Here is a 20,835-nt window from a genome sequence, read left to right on the forward strand (position 1 = left end):
ACTAATTGACAAGCTCTTCAACGAGGCTCAAAAGATCGACCAACAACTGGAATTTATACAAAAGTTTGCAAAGTTATCTGAAGATCAAAAACATGATGTGAAGCAATATGAAACAAAACTGGTCGACCAATTTGATACCAAGGTTGAAATTAATGAAGCAAATCATTCAGCAAAGTTACTTCAAGTTACTAAAAAGGATGATCTTAACAAACTTGATAAGAAACTTGAAGCAGCTTCACTAGCATTTGAAATTAAATACACTGAACACATTGAAGTGAATTTGTTGGATTCTGCTGAATCACATTTTGAAATTTTATTTGGCACACACAAGGAATACAAATGCACACTATGTGCATCACATCTCCATGTTGTATATAAAATCAAGCCAGGTATCACTCGTCACATGCAAACTGTCCATGGTAAGTTCAGCACAAAAGATCTGAAACAAAACACAAGATGCATTACTAATCTCAATATTTAATATCAAAAATCTGTCATAATAATAAATTATTATTTACACTTGGTAAAACTATTCCAAAGTCAGCCTAAATTGTCAAATTTGTAATGACACTATTTTCTATGAAGTCTTTGACTGTAAAAAATGGGGCATGTGGAGGGGGGGCCTGGCACATTTTCTTTGAAAATCATTTGTTATTAAACTAATCTCAATATTTAATATAAAAAATCTGTCATTATAATAAATTATTATTTACACTTGGTAAAACTATTCTAAAGTCAGCCTAAATTGTCAAATTTGTAATGACACTATTTTCTAGGTATTAATTCTTCAACTTCAAACACATCAATGTGTGTCACGTTTACTGGAGAAATGGGGCAAGTGGAGGGGGCGTGGCACATTTTTTTTGAAAATCATTTGTTATTAACTATATTTAGTATATTCTCACTTTAATACTACATAATTTATTATGAATAATATGTCAGAAAATAATATTGAGAGAAACGAATGAAATGCATTGGTATCAAAAACAGATACATGGAAAATGTTCATTTTATCCCTATACCCATAGTAATTCAATAGTGTATATATTATCTCAATAGTGAATATATGGTATGCAAATTAATGACAAAATACATTATGACACTTTATTCACTACTCCTATGAGGGACATAACGTGTATATGGTCGATCTACATATCGTTGTAAAGCTCTCGAAATCCCCAACAAAATTACGTTTTTCATTTTCACGACCAGCATTTTTGCAACAAAAAAGGCGCCAACAATTGAAGAAATTGAACGTTAATTTCTAAAAATTGCTTTTTTTGTGTGTAAAACGTAAAAAAAAAGGACTTACCGAACGTAACTTTGTGAGCCGCCATGTTGACAATCCATAGGAGGCACTCTCGCGGTAATTCTAACATAACAGTGAGAGGAGTAGGCCAAAAACCACCAAAAATGCAGTAATTTCGCATAATCAATTATAGTCTATAACTATTTATTGAAATGGTTAAAACGATCCGGGTAAAAAACTTTAAATACATCAAAAAAATGAGAATTCCAGTATCAAGTTGGGAATGAGGCTGGTGGGTCAATTGAGGTCATAGAATGGTAATAGCGTGTATGCTAGTTTTTCTTTCAATTTGAAATTGCGCCCTCGTGCGGAGATAAAGTGTATATTGGATGGTACAAAACGCATTGAACTCTGGGATATCACATTTGCCGTGCACTAGAACTGCACTCATTAGAACAAAATGACCGCCAGTCAGCCATTTTCAATTTGATCTGAAAAATTAAATGATGTCCAACGTATGTATCAAATGATTTCATCCATGGATACATCCCTTTTCTTTGCTGAAACATTTCAAATTGGTGGACGATTGTCGGTATATCTTGAACAGCATGCTTCTAATTTGGACATGTACAGCGCAAGTGTATGGCTTTCTCACATACTTTGTCGTTTGGTGTTGCCTTTTTACTCCAGAGTCGGAAACAGTCGCGAGTCGACTGTTTCGGGATAGGTGGACGTAGCGACAACACGGAAAATATCTCAAATTTATTCGAACACGAATAATCATTTTCAACCAATAAATCCAAAATGGGAAATGTGGGTGGCCATTTCACAGGCAAGTTTTATTTAAAACATAAAAGATACAATATGAACTCGTGTGCATGCTCAATTCAAATATAGTATGGATAATTCATAGGAAACACAATTTATTTTGCCACCAAAATATGTGACTGGCATAAATTGGACTAATTAAAGTCCTTTTGTAATTTATATATTATTTTAATGCAATTAATTAGGGTTTGTAGTACTAATCCACCCCTCAATTTCCACTTTTACCTTACTATTCGTTTGGGACAATTCTCCCATCGAATTCCTTATAGGATAGACAGAGAAGACAGGGAATTTTAATCAGAAATTAATGTATTAATGTATCCATTAATTGACCGTCAGGGTGGAAATTTGAGACACAGTCAACATTTACTGAATACTGTAACAGAATTTTTAGAATCACACGAGCTAATTGATATTTGAAGGGTGAGAAACCCCTTAAAAAACACTTTACTTGGCGTCAAAGAAACCCACTGATTTAAAGTCGTTTGGACTATTGGTTAGTTTCAAATTCCCTCCAGGACAATGTTGAATCTGTCTCAATTTTGACATCAATCTCCACGGATCATTCAGCAATTTGTATATATTTTGATTGTGATGTGTGGGGAAAGCATGGTAGATCCTATTGGAAATTTAACAATACCTTATGTACTGATCAGGATTATAGTACCCAGTTAACTCAACATATAAATGAATGGCTACACGAATTTAAAGAAATAGATGCATAAGAGATGTGGGAGCTACTGAAATACAAAATAAGAAATTTTACAAGGTTCTACTCAAAAAATAAAGCCCATACAAAACATGGAAAAATTATCCAATTAGAGAAACAAATTTCAGATTTTGAGTTAGACCCAATGGGGATCTTCAGAATGAAACATATTTACAAGCAAAATCACAATTGGAAAGTTTTTGGGATGAAAAACCATGTGAAATTATTATTCGCTCAAGGTGTGATTGGTATGAGTTGGGAGAAAAAAATACTAATTATTTTCTAGGTTTGGAGAAAGCTCACAAAGCTAATACAACAGTAAAGCGTTTAATCAACAATGGAAAAGAAATAACTAATCGTCATCAGATACAGACTGAAATTAAACACTTTTATTCAAAATTGTATGCTGCTAACAAGATAGATTTAAACAGTGAAAATGCAAAAAGTTTTTTAGATAACAACATTCCAAAACTGAGTGATAATCAAAAGACATCATGTGAAGGGCTTTTGACTATTAATGAATGTTTTATTGTACTTCAGTCACTCCCTGCCAATAAAACTCCAGGTAACGACGGCCTTTCTGCAGAGTTTTACAAAGCTTTTTGGCATATCATTGGTACACCTCAATTAAACAGTTTTAATTCTTCATTTCAAAAAGGCCAGTTACCCGCTTCTCAAAAACAAGGTGTGATAACGTTGATTGCTACAAAAGGCAAAAAAAAAACTATGATTCAAAATTATAGACCCATTTCCTTAATAAATGTTGATGTTAAAATCGCGTCCAAGGCAATTGTAAAACGAATTTCAAATGTCTTGCCAAAAATAATAAATCCAGATCAGTGTGCATATGTGAAGGGTTGTTACATTGGAGATGCAGTGCGTACAGTGCTAGATATAATGTGGTTAACAAGACACCAAAATAAACCAGGAGTCTTGTTATCACTAGACTTTCAAAAGGCATTTGACTGTTAACCACAGTTTTATCATAGCAACGTTAAAAGCATTCAATTTTGGTAATGATTTTATTAATTGGGTATCCGTATTTTACAAAAATATTACGTCTTGTGTTATGAATCATGGTAGGTCAACTGGCTACTTCCCAGTGGCTAGAGGGGTTCGCCAAGGTGATCCCTTATCACCTAATTTATTTGTCACTGTTATTGAGTTGTTAGTCATAGCAATTAGAGAAAACCCAACTATAGAAGGTATCTCTTTTTTAAAGAAGACATTTAAACTTGTAATGTACGCAGACGATATATCATGTTTAGTTCATCCATCCTCAATACAAAGTACTTTTTTTATGGTCAATAATTTTGGTAAATGCTCTGGGTTAAGATTAAATAGGGACAAAACAGAAGTACTTTTGATGGGTTATGGCCACAAACCGAAAGATAAAAAGGATATTAAAACGTCAGATGGGTTAAGGATTCTGGGTATTTTTGTAACTTATAATGAGAATTTCAATTTAATATTGACAAAATTAAAACAGTTATGTGGCTTGTGGTCTCTGAGGGGGTTATCAGTTATTGCCAAAATTCAGATTTTAAAAATACTTGGTACCCCAAAATTTGTGTATGTTTCGACAATGATCTCAACCCCTAAAGCAATTATAAAGGCAATTAAAAAAATCATTTGGAAAAGTTGTGACCGGGTTAAAAAAACCTCTTTAATTGCGGGTATAGAGGATGGAGGATGGAGGCCTGAACATGGTAAAAATTAAATGGGTTCTACGACTGTTTTCGTCAGAACCAGCTGGTTGGAGAAACATTATAGAACCACTACTAATTATTAAAGGGGGTAGACATGTATTATCTTGTAATTTTGATGTAGATAATTTACCACCATTTTATGTTAACATTATTATTATTATTATTAGAGAGTAGTCCGATCTAATGCACCTTTCCCCCAATTCTGTGTATGAAATTGACAATCAAGCGTTGTGGAACAACTGCTTTATAAAAATTGCAAACAAACCAGTTTATTTTAAATCTCTGGCAAATCGAGGCATTGGTCGCATTGTTGACTTAATTGATCAGAATGGGAGTTTTCATAATTGGCAGTATTGGAATACGAAGGGTATTACACAGATTGAATTCATTCAAATAAAAGGTCTTATAGCAGCTATACCTAAAGATTGGAAGCAAATTATTTTTAACTCAAGACATGCCTGAATCTGATTATAATAGTATTTTTTGGGAAGGAAAGTACATTAATATTAAATCCTTTACAAAAAATAATTTACAAAAAAATATGTAAACAAATAATTGAGCCACCCTCGATAGTGCAAACATTTAGGAACTCTTATGATATCTCAGCAGAACATATTCCTGTTATCTTTAAATTGCCATTCATAACTACTATATCAAGTGCTCTGAGAGCATTTCAGTACCAAATTCTTCACAATTACCTTGTTACAAACAGTAAATTGTATAAATGGAAATTAGTTGCATCTTCTTCATGCTCTTTTTGTCATGTTAATGATGAAACCTTTCATCACTTTTTTGTAGGTTGTCATTTTGTGCAAGGATTATGGGAATTGGTGCACAAACAGTTTGAAGTAATTAGACATATTAGTTGTAACTACAAAAACATCATTTTTGGAATATACAACTCGCCAAAAAACAAAATGTTAAATCATACATAATTGTATTCAAATGGTTTATTTATTTCTGTAGAACAAAAAACAAAAGGTTGTCATATTATGCGTTTAAGATGTTTGTTCTTTCCAACAGACAAGTTGAATATGAAATTGCAAAAAGAAATAATAAGGTTAACTTACATTTTGAAAAATGGGAGAAAGCTGAAAACTGGCTTAGTAATTAAAGACTGTATTCGTACACCAGATCATCTTTTGTTTTTTGTATTTCCTTTTGTAAGTTTGTTTTTGTGTATGTAATTACTTTATTCGTATAATAAAAAAAAATAATAAAAAACAAAACAAAAAAACCTGAGATTGATCAGCAAACAATCTGCCAAACGATTTTTACGCTGCCATGATCACATCAAATCCAGTCTCTGACGAGTACAAGAAGCAAATGTTAGAAGGTTTACCTCAGCTTTTAGAGATCCATAATGATTTTTGCAAAAAGCTGGAAACTTTAGGACAACTGTGAAACCGTTAGCAGGTAATTTACCATTGGCTTTCGACGGCCTGTCATGGGTGTTTTGCAAATATTTCTGGGTACTGGTCGTTTGTGTTAATAAACGTGGATTTTCCCACAATCCAATGCGCTCTTTTAATGGAAATCACAAGTATGAGGTTTGACCTGGGCGCGAGTTGCACTGATTACCGCTGGTGACTCCTTCGATACCTTCCAGTCACCTAAAAAAATACTAGTACCGAATTAAGTTTGGTAATATCTCAGTTTATACTTGCAATCATGTAATAAGAACTAGTTTATTTATTGATACGACAATAACATTACTGTTTTGTCTGCATACATAAACTGCTATTTAACGTTCTTAATTTATTCTGCAACTCACCATAGAAATATATTCCAACAACAACCCTTACCAAAATGTGTGTCTATCCATACATTGAGAACAACTAAATGTGGGTTGGTTGCAGAGGGAAGTAGATGCTATTCATGCAACAGTTTTCACAAGAAGCTGTTTAAAATGGTTACAAATGACAATTAAAAAATGTCAAAATGACTGATGAATTATATGCAAGAACCCATGGTATTATAAAGGCGAATAAAAAAGCAGAAGATTACAACATAGGTTCAGAGAAGGCATTGTCTAGCATAAGAACTATAATTGACTAAACAAATGAGAGGTTTCAATACACAAGGACAGAGACTTTGGAAACCCTTAAGATCATCAACAATATGTGGTATTACTCTACGGTGAAGCTGGAATCAAAGCAGACTTTTTAACAAGCTTTCTGGTTCACTCACTGGTTTTGTTGGCATGGAAGACTTTGAGAATAACAAATTTGATGTACCACTATAATAATTAATAATATTAAAATATTCACATATTCAAAACTACCATTCACGTTTTGTCCGTGTTCTATGTACACGTTTGAGTGTGGTGGTCAACCTTTGACAGCCATATTTTATCACTGTAGTTTGAACCATGCAGATACAAACTGACAATATTTCACATAGGTGAAATTATTGTTTACCATAAATGTTAGTTAATTTTCTCTGTTTATTACCTTTACTAGTGGTGCATTTCTTGTGAATTTGGCATTTCTATTCTTCCTGGCTGGAGAATGGTTCCTGATGTTAACCAGTTATACACAAATTCATGAGCTGAAGTGACAAAGTATCCGTCAAACTGGTATACGTTATGACCAGTGTGACAAACAGATGCGACCAGCTAATGTTGACTGCAACACAGAATCGTGATTTTTTTTGTTCTAAAAAGTTCAACCTGCAATATCAATCCATGCATTTGTTTATGGTAAAAAGGTTAGCGAGTCTGTTGCATCTGTAACAGTGTTTGTGTCATTGGCAGATTGGTAGGACCCCGACGTTTGAGTTGCTTTGACATATAAATACACGTATAACGTAGCCATGCAATGTTAATGAGTTCCAGGGCAATTTCAAGGCAGGCGAATCGAGCAAGTGTTTGTTATGGAATTAAGGTAGCGAGACTATTGTTTATGTTGACAATTACGATTTTCACATTTATTTATTAATTGATGAAATGCACTATAAACTTTCATATGATAAAGTCAACATAACATAGAATGTCATGTAAGTTGGTTAAAATGTAGATTTTCTGAAGGAAAGCAAGGCAGCCTCAGTAGTGTTTTCCAAAATCAACAACACAGGTTTAATCTGTGTGCCTATAAGTTTCAAAGATAAACTCAAGACAAAGCAATGTTAGGATGTGTTATCAGTAGCTATCTGACACACAATGAGTGTTTCCAAACATGTGAGTGGTTTGTCTCCGCCTATGTTTGTTTCACAGATTTCCAATAGCCTTACACATGTTAAAACAGACCTTGATGGGAAAACAAATTGATTGTGCCGATAAACAAGCTTGAAAATCTTTGCTGTGACTTCATCAACGATTTCTAGGAGTTTATGTTTTTCAAAATACAAGGTCTTTAACATAAAATAACGTATACTTATTGTCGTCGGATTAACACCAAATTTTCACAGCTTTAAGGTGACAATGAGAGGAACTTGAATGTGTCCAGACAAACTATTTCATCGATTATTTACCAACGAGTTGTGGTTTGAGTTGGGGCAATGCGACTAAAACAGTAATTGAAATTCAGCACACTATTTTTTAAAACGCGTTGCTTGAATAAAACTGACCAGACACATTCAATTTACCAGACTATTGAACAACTAGGAAAAGTGAAAAAAATACTTTTTATCGCCAGCATAAATGCGTAATTATTTTTTTTACAGAAAAAGTAATTTTTCACCTTTGATTGAGTAACGCGTCGTAGAATGCAGATACGGGCATGCAAAATACACTTGTGAAAAGCTTGAAGTCTGGCGATTCTAAAAATATATACTTTCCCGGGTCTATGTGTAGTCATTCAGTCACAATTAGAAGATGAAAACAAGTATGCAAATAATAGTCCCGCTACCTTAAATGAAAATGATAACGTATGACTGAAGGTTTTTTTTCGCGTGACACTTGACTGTAAAAATATGCAGGTTCATTGTCTAAAAATGGAATAATTGATGGAACAATTATAGCTACTAATAAATTATAATGTACTACCACAAAGGTTTTCCTACTCGTGCTGAATCCATCAATAAAATCACTGCATGATTTCTTTATGGGGTGCCAGGTATATTTTTTTTAAAACAACATTTACCTTAAACCGGCACCTCGAAAAAATGTATGAATATTTACACCATGCGACCATCTTGTGCAGATGATCCCCCCACCCCGGATACATAAATTCAATACTCAAATTTTCAGCTTGCCTGTAATTTTATGACTGTTCATGAAGTGAACTGGACATCTTTGTTTTGTTTTGAAAGATCTTTTGCACATGTTGCAAACGAACGTTTCATTTGAAACGCCAACATCTAAATGAGAACTTCTTGTCCTCGCCAACAGTGACAATGAAAGGATGAACTGAAATCATATCTCGTCTCGCCGACTTCACGTCCTTCATATTAACGTTATCACTATCATTCATGTCGAAAACTAAAATTTAGAGTCAGACCAGCAATCATCAAAAAACCTTGCACGTCGTCGAAGACGTAGCAAAACTCAGATCAGTTTTCTACTCAATAATTTTTGACCAATTAAGGTATATAACCATTGAAAAAAATGAAAAACGTAAATTAAATGCTATTGGTCAGACTACTGTCAGTGCCATTTATAACGCCTGATTTTATTGAAAGTAGAGCAATCAGAACTGTGCAGGAAATAGAGTGCTAGTTTATGGGATTGAGCCAAGCATTAAATCGGATTCCAAGATATAACAAACAAAAAGACAGAAGATCCAAGAGTACTCATGGATCTGCTGAGCTGTGATAAAAGCTGGATCTCCTGCTATGATCCAAAAACAAGACACAGTGGAAGCATCTAGGCTCCACCATTCCCAAGATGAGAAGTCCACTATGATACCCTTTTTTGACACCAAGGGTATGATCGACTGGGTTCCCTTTGGACAGAGAGTCAACAAAAAGTACTAAATGGAGGTCTTGAGGGAGTTCTAATAGAGATTTCATCGCAAAAGGCCAGAGCTCTTCAAATCGGATCAATGACATTTCTAACTATTTGACTGAGATGGGCATCAAGACAGTTGATCACCCTCCCTACAGCCCAGACCTTTAAATTTAAACACTGAGCTTGACGCTAAAAAAAAATCACTGGATTGTGAAAATATATCTGCACATGTGTGGTCGTCTCTGCACATCGCTCTGAAAGATATTGTAAATACACCTTTATAGTGCATTGTAATTTTAATTACTGTTAATAGCTTATTTTGTAAATACTTTTGGATAGTTTTGGCATAAGTCTGCCCTGTATTTTCTGTATATTCTTTTTACACTTTGTGTTATGGTCTGCCCTCATGCCGACCACACCTTTCTTGGGACTAACCAAGAAACATGAACTGAAATGCGAGTCGGTGTTTGTCTTACTAAATTGAAACTTATGTTAATGCTATAATTGCTAATATTGTTGATGCACAACAACTGGTTGCAGCATTGTGTGCAAATGATAGTCTTTCGGATTCTCCGCCTTCAGTCGAACAGGTGTGCAAAAATAGAATTGAAATTGATGACATGTTTATACACATGGGGCCGCTCAACAAGCCAGCGACTAAGATAGTACATTTCGGGGTGCTACCTTATATTCCCAATGCAGTATTGGTGAGTCACCTTAAACAAATATCGGTTAGTTTATATGATAACTGAACATGACAAACATGAAGAAACCATTAAAGTGGTACATGATGAATATACTGTTTGTCACCGATGTCATCAAAGAGGGCAATCCAGTGCAACTACTCAGTCTCATCTAAATCTATAAACACTGCACGCATTGCTACACATGAAAACGATGAAATCACTGACCATAGCTAATGAATTGAATCTGATCCAAACGAAAATGATGATGAAATAAAATGAGAAAGAAAGAACTACAAAATATGAAAACGGTAAACACACACATTGAAATAATATTAATGTAAACGGAGAAAAAAAAAGAAAAATGAGACGAAAAGAACGAGGTCACTAAGAACACACCTGTCAATAGCGATCCCATTGACATTGAGTGTCGCCATAGCTACACGCACAGTAGATGCTGAAAACAACGACAATGAAACATCTCACACAGAACTTAACGTGCTCGCTGACGAGATGGTATTATTCCATCCCTTCTCTTCGACTTTTACCGAACCGCTCGTTTGGGACAATTCTTCCATCAGTGTCTCTAATCGTATATCCTTACTGATAGACAGAGAAGACACGGAATCTGTCAAGTCGAATGTTACTAAAACGATGACAGTACAACCACTCTTGAGTGATGTTAAAATAAATGAATACCTGGATGGCACATTCTATTCCAGACGTATAGTTAAAGATTCAAACAAACAAATTCGAGTGCAGAGATTCGCTTGGATATTCTGGAAACGTGCAAAGACAATCGCATGGGGAAAACGTAAATAAGTCACTGATGCGAGGCCGGATACGTTTAATGCATGACGGTCTCTCCCAGATGTACAGATTAATTACAGTCAGATGTGTAATTTTAAATATTGACTATCATTAATTAATAAATTAATAATGAGTGCGCATCTTACTTTTTTTTCTTGTACTCATGACTGGCTTGAGTAATTTAACAGCTACTACCTGGAACATAAGAGGTGGGTGTGGCGCTTTCAGTTTGAATTTTAAAAATCAAATTTTTATAGGAGACCCACACAACCGCCACTTATGGAAATACTTTTCAGTCTACACTCTGTCGGGTGGCTATTCTTATTAAGCCTGGACTTGGTGCTAATGTTTTGTCTGTTAACGATTTTATTTCCGGTAATTTGATTGGCATTTACTCCATCTTATTAATGTTTATGCACTGATTGACAGGGATGAACGTTTTGTAATGTTTTGTTAAACTTGAATCGCTTTTAAATACTTTGAATAAAGATTTAGTTATGATGGGTCAGGTCAATCTGTCTGAACTCCGGAGATCTCGGCGAGAAATGGACCCTTCACTCGCTGGCGAAAAAGTACAATTTTCAACACCTGGTACATTCTGAAACGCGCGGAGCTGCCATTAGATCTTGGCCGGCCCAATTTTTCTTTGACTTAGAAAAGTACAAGAGGATTAAAAAGATCCTCTCACAACTTAAGACGCATGATGGCGCTATAACAAATGATCAGTAAACAATCTATCAAATTACTAAATTGTTCTCCTGATCTAAGGTCGTTGGTGAGTTCCTTTAACACAATACCACAGACATGTTTGCATTTCTATAAAAACGAAATGTACGGATATGGCATGTAGCAGTGATTATTACTCGATGATATTACATAGTTTTATGTATCTTGTTAATGCTTCGTATATTCAACAGTGTGATTTATTGGCGTGGTGTCTCTTGTATGTTTCACCAGACCTGTAGGCCTTGATGTAGTCAGCGGCGTGGGTTGCAATTGAATAATGCTTTGTTCGAGTCGCTGCTTACTCAGTCTGTCACCCTTTTCTCAACGTCATAGTTGGTTATCAAAGATTCAATAATAAACTGTCTTCTACAATTTGTTCTCTGTATCAGCATTCTTTACCTCAATTTACTTTCTGCCGCATGCTCCTGGTTTGTTATAGTCCCATAAGCTTGTTCTTGCTGACGGTATGGAGATCCAATTCACCTCAAATCAGTACGCTGTCGAACCAATCACTGCTGCGTTTGGCTTTCGTGTGACCCACTTGTATATTGAACTCCTACACATCTCTGTACACTCTTGCACACTTATGGGTGAAGTTTCACACTGTACAATAGTTTAATTTCGCTGAACTGGAATGATTAAGTCCAATTTTGCCCTGTATTTTACATTCAACTCATTAAAAATCAGTGAAAATAAACTCCATACAAAACACCCAAAAATGTCTTTACTGCGACAATTTACCTCGGCTAAGATATAGTAGTTAACAGTATTACATTGCTTAACATAATAACCATTTCACGGTACGAAGCGGGGTATGTAAATTTATTATTTTGTGTAAACTAGAATAAAACGTACTAATAATTCAAAATTACGTACGTATTGGAGGCTGTGGCATGTGTGTTTTAAAATGATGTATGCATTTGAAAAACGGCATGACTATGCTTTTTAATGGTACTGTAAAGGGGGTAATTATTCACTGTGTTTTAATTTAGCTTATTTCGCTGACTGGAAAAATGCGCTAAATTAAAACACAGTGAATATGTAAAATTTAGCATAGAACACATTATCTAAATGACGAAACCGTGAATTTAAAACCCACTGAATATGCCTGAAATGGTAAATCAGTGAAATTTAAACCCAGTGAAAATTAGTCATTTTACAGTATGTGCATTAAAAAATATCGTGTGTGTATTAAAAATGATGTGTGTATTTTAAATAGCGTAAGACGTGTGTGTTATAAAAATCATGTGTGTTTAAAAATGACGTGTGTATTTTAAAACGACGTGTGTGTTTTAAATGATGTGTATATTAAAATGACGCGTGTGTTTAAAACTGACGTGTGTGAAGTCGAATGAAAATGTGTGTGAAAAAAACGCATGCATTAACCTTTTAACGCCTGTAGGGGGCGTTGTCTTTGAATGATTTTTTTCGTGTGCCTAAGGTGGTGTGAGTCACCTCGCAAAGCATCATGGGAACAAAAAGCGTGATCGGTTCATTTCACTCGCGGCAGCCATTTGTACACATCGCTTCGTTGACTTCGCTTTGCTTGTTCAGGTGCGTTCTTCTCCGTTTTCGTCCAATTTTGACTGCATCCTCCATTTTTGTTAATGGTAAGTTTGCGTTTTTCCATATTTAGTGACGTTTGTATTTGTATGTAGTATAGTATCGTTGTTTTTACCAACGCCACCGATCATCATTTACATTTGCTCACTGATTTAGAAGGTTGATGTGGCTGGATATCGGTAACAGTCTGCTTTGAACATGATATCAAATATATTGTTTTCAGATCAGTTATGGGAATTATTTGGCGCTGCTAGGCCAGTTGGACTGCAAGAAAAAAAACTTTCACTAGATGCATACGTTATTCTACATAAAGGATGTTGTAGTTGTGCCACAGAGATAGTGATTGACATACCAACAGATAGGTGAATATTATGCATGATTGTTGTTTTTTATTTCACCAGAAAATATACAATAAATAATATACACAATAATAATAATAGTAATTCTAGTGAGGACCACAGATATAGTTCATACAAACTAGTCTAGTCTATGGCCCCATAATACTGATGTTATTAATTAAATTCATAGCACATTTAACTTAATTAAAGATAAATGAAAATACTTGTATACTGACTTTTAAAAATAACATGACACATTCATGAGATACAGTTTTAACGTATTTTTAAATATGTATCTGCTTTTGATAATTTTTATGGAATCAGGAAGTGAGTTCCAGTTGTTTGCTGCTATATAGGTGATACTGTGTTGATTAGTAGTAAGATTCATTCTTGGAATAGAATAATTGGAATTAGTAGCTTGACAAGTTGCATAGTGAAAAAGGTTTCAAGTAGTGGTCAACATTATGGGCAAACAAATTCTTATTAAGATAAAAAACAGACAGATGTGGAACTTACTGAGTTTATACCGGTAGATATCTAAAATATTTAGTTTTTTAAACAGGAGGGCAGTGGGGGCACGAAAATCTTAAAAAGTTATCTGGAGTAGTAGAATTTTGTCGAAAAAGTTTTTGTAGGTGTTACCCCATATTTCAATACAGTAAGTAGTCTGTTGTAAAAAGAGAATTGTAAAGCAGGATAAGAATAGATCGTGGGACAAAATGATGAATTTTATACAAAATACCAATTTTAGGTGATATAGTTTCACAAATTTGTTCTATGTGTTCTTTCCAATTAAGGTACTTACCGGTAGCTCGTTTAGTGGCATCTGAAAATTTACAGAAATGTTCCAATCTTTCAATTTACCAAGTTTGTAAACATCTGTATATTGTCAACCATCAATTCCTGGGACTAGCATAAAACGAGTGATTGAATTATAATTAAAGATGAGAACATTTATAAGACAAAATGTAAAAAACTAAATGTTTTAGGTTGAGCTGGGTAATGTATTGAATTAATTTTTATACCTAGTGAAATAGAATGCATTTTGGCATAGTCCAACTACAGAGTTTATAAGGCAGATGCATGTGTTGCGGCAAGCTATAACTGAAAGCTGTATGATCATAGTTGTATCAGTTTATGAAATTGTTGCAGTTTTGAAGTAAACAGTTGCAAATTAACTGTTATGTTTTAATTTAACATCTTCTATTTATTTTCTAGGCTATTCCAAGGATAGGGTTCTATCTGAATTGAAATGTGGCTATCCCGACACTTACATAGCTGATTTTAGGAAAACTGTGAACACATTCAAATATCATCTAGTGTTTGATATGAAGACCAGGAACATCTTAAATTCATATGATAATGATTCCTCTCACCATGACATGCATTATGCTGGAGAGTATCCTTTCAGTTTAATAATGACTCAACTTGACATAAAGAACAATAAGCTTAGATTTAGATTCTATATGATGTATAAATCTGTCATTGTATCACCATAAGTAACTGTTTAGCTGCAATTTTGCAGTGTTGCACAGGTAAACTATAGCCTACCATGTTTAAATATGTAAAAATAAAAGTTGTAACCTGAAAACAATAAATATTGCCAATTTATTTGATTCTGAGCATCGCAGACTCTGGATGATGTATTATAAGTTTATTACGGTATGTGCATACTTCAAGGTGTGTCCTCTAGACAGTACAGTCGCTTTATGTTAATCCGTACTCGAACTCTGGGCACAATCTACAATCCAAAATGTTGTAAAAGTATCGATAGCACTGTATCGATAGCACTTCATAGTTGTTAAAGTACAAAATAATTTACCAATATATTGATTTCTTAACTCAATACATAGTGTTACCTCAAAATGCAGCATTTAATCTGACTCTGGGCAACCTATCAACAAGAACTTTATTGACAATAAATGCTTATAAACCACCTGCTATGTACAACAAGGTAAGAAATTGTAAATACATATCTTAGTCAGTAATTTGCATTGTGTGAATCATTTACTACCGAGTATTAGACACAATTAAGGGGTGTTGACCTACTTCATTAAATTTTTATAAAATGTACATCTAGCACCAAAAACAAAGGAAATTATTCCTCCCAGATATGCTAGGGCAATTTTATAGATTGACCTTGAAAATGGATGCCCTCCCAATCCAACAATTAACACCCCATCTTTGAATAAATTAACAGTGATTTTTTTTTATTATTATAGGAATTTACAGAATTTGCCGTAACAGTTCTGGAAGTCAATGAGAATATTACATGGACAATCTCATGTTGCAAAGTCATCAAATTGAACCTATCAAAAAAAAAATTTACAACAGATAACGATAATTATGCAAACCGTGAAGACTGAGTGATACAAACCTCAGATCACAGATTGTTATTGTCAAATGACATGAAGATAACCTGCTTTGAACACTGTCTGGTTTTTATTGATAATAAAGAATATGTACTTTTTTGAAAGTGGGACTTCACAGGTGAAGTTTCTGACCTGGAGTCGTTCTCTTAGCAATGTATCTTCAGATTACAATCACTCCAGAGTCTGTATTTAGCGACTTTTCTGATTTGACGTTATCAGATGATAACCAGGGCCCAACAATACATGCACTGTTATTTAAAGTCATGGTTTCAGAGTATTCCTGGGTTATAGGAAAATTGATACTGGCGACACAATACCAGTACAGTTAAGACCAGATCCGAACAACTTGTTTGATGCTCAAGTCTGAAGATTTTGATTTTGCAGAACTGGGTTATTTAGACCAAGAATTGACAACATATGTACACCCTCTTTTAAAAGCCAATAGTTATAACTGATGTTGTTGTAGATAATATAAAGTTTCGAACTACCTGGCTAATTATCGGTTTTTATGCCAAAATAAGTATAACACGAACTGGCAGTCAGTTGGAGGCAGAGGTACTTTGGGAAAAGCCTGTCCTAGATATATTGTTTAAATAAATCTTTTTGCAATAATTTGCTTTTATATTTTGTATTAAACAAATTTTGCTAACATAGTTTGTGTTGATATTTGTTGACAGATGAATGAAAAACCTAGTCCTAGACTATGAATTTTATTTTGTCAATGCACTAATCACAGAACCAGGGGTGTCCTATTTAAAAGCCTGGTTTTGCAAGTTTCATGTGTTGACAAAATTTCCCCATACTTCGCCTAATTTGTGATGAATACAACAGGTTGTCAATTGTACTGTATATCAAATTTTCTGGTTGTGGGGTTCAGTTGCACCCACAAAACGAAACTTAAAGAGTCTGGGGCAAGTTACACCTTGAACACTTCATAATATTCCTGGAAGTGTACCCAACTTGCCGACTATTGTTTGAGTGGTGGTGAAAGGATTAATGAATATTTAATTAAAATATCACTCGTGCAAATTTTTTCAATGAAATGATACATTATGTTTAATGTCTCCTGTATACATAAATAGACTTTACAAAAAAATACAACTACATGTTTTCATGAATATTCCCCAATTTTCCAGGGTCGCAGGTAGAAATGTTTTAAAAATACAACAAGCAGCCTCTCGGCTGACATAGCTACACTGTTAGCAATGCACATTTCAATTAAAGATATCAATCAGAATTGCTGTTTTCAACGAGAATTCATCAAAATTAGATAATTGAAGATATCACTCTGATGTACCAATATGCATAGTATCAAAGCAATCACACTTGCGGTTTTCAACAAGAAATGGAAAATACAACTTTTTACCAAAAATGACAAAAATATTCATCAAAATTAGAGAATCAAAGATATCACGAAATGAACAAATATGAGAGAAGTTCACATGTAGTACCGCTATATATATATATAATATCCAAACAACCAGACTGTTTTCAACAAGTTGTCACTTTTTACAAGATAGGTGTACAGACATCTTACTTCTTTTCACCTGCCTAGGCGTCGGCGTGTTAGACTCACGCGGCCTCGACATGATTCTATAAAAAAAATGAACATTTATAATTAATTTGTCGGAGCTATCTCTTATTTTGCGTGCAGGTCAAAGTTGCAATGTCCTCCAAAAATAGGCCTCAAAGAATGAGCGTAAACACCAAATTAAAAAGGGGCGCCTTGGGGGGCCTTCGTATTTTTGGACAGCAAGTATACTAAAGATAGCAGAAATGTCAAAAAATAACATGAAAAGCGGTTATTTTTTTCGTAAACGGCTATTAAACGAACGGTAGTGATTTGGTAAATACTGCCATTTGCGTGAAATTACTATTTACATTTTGAAAATGCCATAGACAAGAAAACACAGTTATGAAAGTATTAAACTAGTTTCACATCGGTATGCGAAAGCTAGCTATATATTCTTCCAGAAATTATACGAAAAAAGATGATGAAAAGGTTTATCTTAACAGTAGCACCACATAAACGGACATAATGCTCTCGTGACAAAACTCTGCTCGAGGCCGCCATTATACACGCAAAGTAGGAAGTAAACCGGAAGTGACGTCGTGACCCACACCACCTTCGCGTGCCTTAACCTTTTTACGCCTGTGGAGGGCGCTATCTTTGAATGATTGTCTTCGTGTGTGTGTTAAAAAAATCGCGTGCATTAAGTTATTCACGCTTGTGGAGGCGTCGTCTCAATTGATAGCCATTTTCGTTTGCGTATTTCTATAATATCAATGAGATACGTAGAAAGAAACGTGTCCAGCACGAACGTTTTATTCATTCGGCCCTATAAATTTACCAACATTGTCAGAGGCCTGTCGATTTATTCGTGTGGATGGTTACAGAAGACAACTTATACGTGGACGTCTAGGCCCATGAGGCCGAATACTGGTCTATTCGTAATAAATCGACAGGCCTCTGACAGTGTCGGTAAATTTATAAGACCGAATGAATAACGTTTCTCTTTTTTAAACACACACATAATTTTTAATACACACGTCGTTTTTGAACACACATAATTTTTAACACACACACGTCATTTTTAAAACACATACGTCGTTTTTAAACACACGTCATTTTTAAACACACACGTCATTTTAATACACACATCATTTTTAATACACACACGATATTTTGTAATGCACATACCATTAAAAAGCATAGTCATGCCGTTTTTAAAATGCATACATCATTTTAAAACACACATGCCACAGCCTCCAATACGTACGTAATTTTGAATTATTAGTCCGTTTTATTCTAGTATACACAAAATAATAAATTTACATTTCGCGCCTCGTATCATGGTTAGTTTAAACGTACCATGTGTTCACGCTGACATTCTTTACAGTCCGTTAACAGTTAATATTTTGGCAAATATTTAAAATTCGAAAAAAGATGGTTGTAACTTCAATTGTTGTATCCACGATGTATGTTCTTTAAAAGTCTGTGCATAAGCTATATGAATAAAGCTGGAACACCCAGCTTCATGGGCAAAACTCTCTACTACACACGCTGGCGACGTTGAAGACGCGACACTTTCAAATCGATATCAGGTCTTCAGCACCTGTCGTGTACATTTGAATTAACGGATCACCCGACGCTTTAGTTATTATTATTTATTTATATAATCCGGGTTTGATTGTGTCACGAATGTCAAACATTAAATCATGTTTATGTTGTATGTCGTGATGGTGGCGTTTTGTGTTTGTCTTACGGCGATAGATAGGCAACGTTGTTTTTGGCGATAGATAATTGTTAAATATAGAGTGGCAAGATGTTTCTTTTAGTCAGCACTAGGGAAGCGGACTTTGATAGAACCCGATCTGAACGTTCATGTGATCAAATGTGGATGTCCGATCTTGTAGGTACCACAGTAAGCCATTGAATAATATTGCATCATGGGAGTTTGTGATCTATTCTGGAGGACGTCGGTTCGCCGTTGCTGGCAGTATACCATTTTTTACGTGTCTACTAATCACGCGTTTGCAAGTAACGTTAGAACAATACACTGTGTATTGTCATACAAATTAATGTATTGTGATCTACGGAATGTGCATCATAAAGATAATTCTATTGGCCAATTCCGGCCTACTGCAGTTAACGAGTGGGGAAACTCGCCAGTGAATGACATTCCCGATTTTGGTTCTGAACTGGATGTGCCTTCTAATTTATGTTACTGGCTACGGAGGTGTACTGCGGTGCAAGGGAATCCACCCGGACCACTCTCCTTCTACAAGTTACGAATATTGGACAGATAAACTCTGTAATTGATTGGTATTGTGCTCGACTGAGTGTGCAGCGTGTATTCTACGACTACAGTGCTTCTGACTGCGTTTTGTAATTACCGTCGTCGCCACCGTTAGCAGAGACTCGCTGGAAAATGCACCGTTATCACGCAAAGACCCGTTTTCATCTACTTTGAAGAAACTGTATGTAGGTAGGGCTGTGTCTGATCGCCAGTATATTATTTGCGTCCGTTGTTTGTTATGTACGTTTGTCTCTTAGTTTTATGCATGCATGCAAGATTCTATGTTAGACAATTATTTACATTATCGATTTAGGCATTTCCTCGTAATAGTATAACGTAATCCACTACCCTTTTCCCGTGTGGAAATATTACAATATTATTACTGAATTATATTTCTAGTGTTATATTTTTGTGTAACAACACAACGTGCACCCCACTACCCCTTGTAACGGGTCAGGCATTTCCTGCCCATCTTTTAGGTGTGTGGAATAAAGTACGTTGTTTAAACCTTACTCGTGTAGCGTGTACTTGTTGTTTATGTCGCATATAAATTATACAACTGTCTTAAGTTTCGAATTATTAAAGGACCCAGTTCACAGGGGTGTTATGGGTGTCATTTGTTTGGGACAATTTGAAACCTTAGCTCAACCCAACTAGCACCCTGTGACAGATTGGTTTATAAATTAATTTAGTGAACACATGACGAAATACGCTTGTATCCCGGATCTTGTGCATACTAGTAATGTTCTACAGTGGTGTTGAATCCATCACATACTGTTTAGCAAAGGACACGCCCGAGAAGTTACCTATCTCAACAAAAAGTTCTCTGGTTTACACTGAAATTCATAAATTGCACTTCAGCATGTAAAACCCTATTTAAATTCTGACCTGTAAGAAGACTGAGTGTTGTATTGGTGTAAAAGCAAAATACATCGACACGTATATACCTGGCGTGTATTAGTTTAGTCGAGTGAGGGCGGTAATTTGAGTTATTGCGTGTTTTTACGCAAATATTCGACATCAACTTCGCGGGCGCCATCCGGTCGTTACAGTTTGTTTTAAACGCGAGTTCTCGATTGATCCAATAATTGAAACGCAGCGGTAATTTGTCTGATTGATTTATTTTCCTGTTGATATATCGCAAAGTGTAGAATCATAAT

The 20,835-nt window shown here is 34.9% G+C and overlaps 2 long non-coding RNA genes across 2 annotated transcripts; one reads left to right on the forward strand and one right to left on the reverse strand.

The window, feature by feature from the left end:
- Positions 1-275: 275 nt before the first annotated feature.
- Positions 276-1,535, reverse strand: LOC146739471 (uncharacterized). Its single transcript, XR_014930190.1, has 2 exons — positions 1,313-1,535; positions 276-439 (listed from the first exon to the last, which is right to left on the reverse strand). It is a non-coding gene; the product is annotated as an uncharacterized LOC146739471 (long non-coding RNA).
- A 13,223-nt stretch (positions 1,536-14,758) lies between these two features.
- Positions 14,759-15,979, forward strand: LOC146739472 (uncharacterized). Its single transcript, XR_014930191.1, has 3 exons — positions 14,759-14,902; positions 15,357-15,457; positions 15,726-15,979. It is a non-coding gene; the product is annotated as an uncharacterized LOC146739472 (long non-coding RNA).
- Positions 15,980-20,835: the final 4,856 nt, after the last annotated feature.

Source organism: Saccoglossus kowalevskii, chromosome 8 (genome assembly GCF_978046115.1).
Source record: "Saccoglossus kowalevskii chromosome 8, keSacKowa6.1, whole genome shotgun sequence".
Classification (NCBI taxonomy): domain Eukaryota; kingdom Metazoa; phylum Hemichordata; class Enteropneusta; family Harrimaniidae; genus Saccoglossus; species Saccoglossus kowalevskii.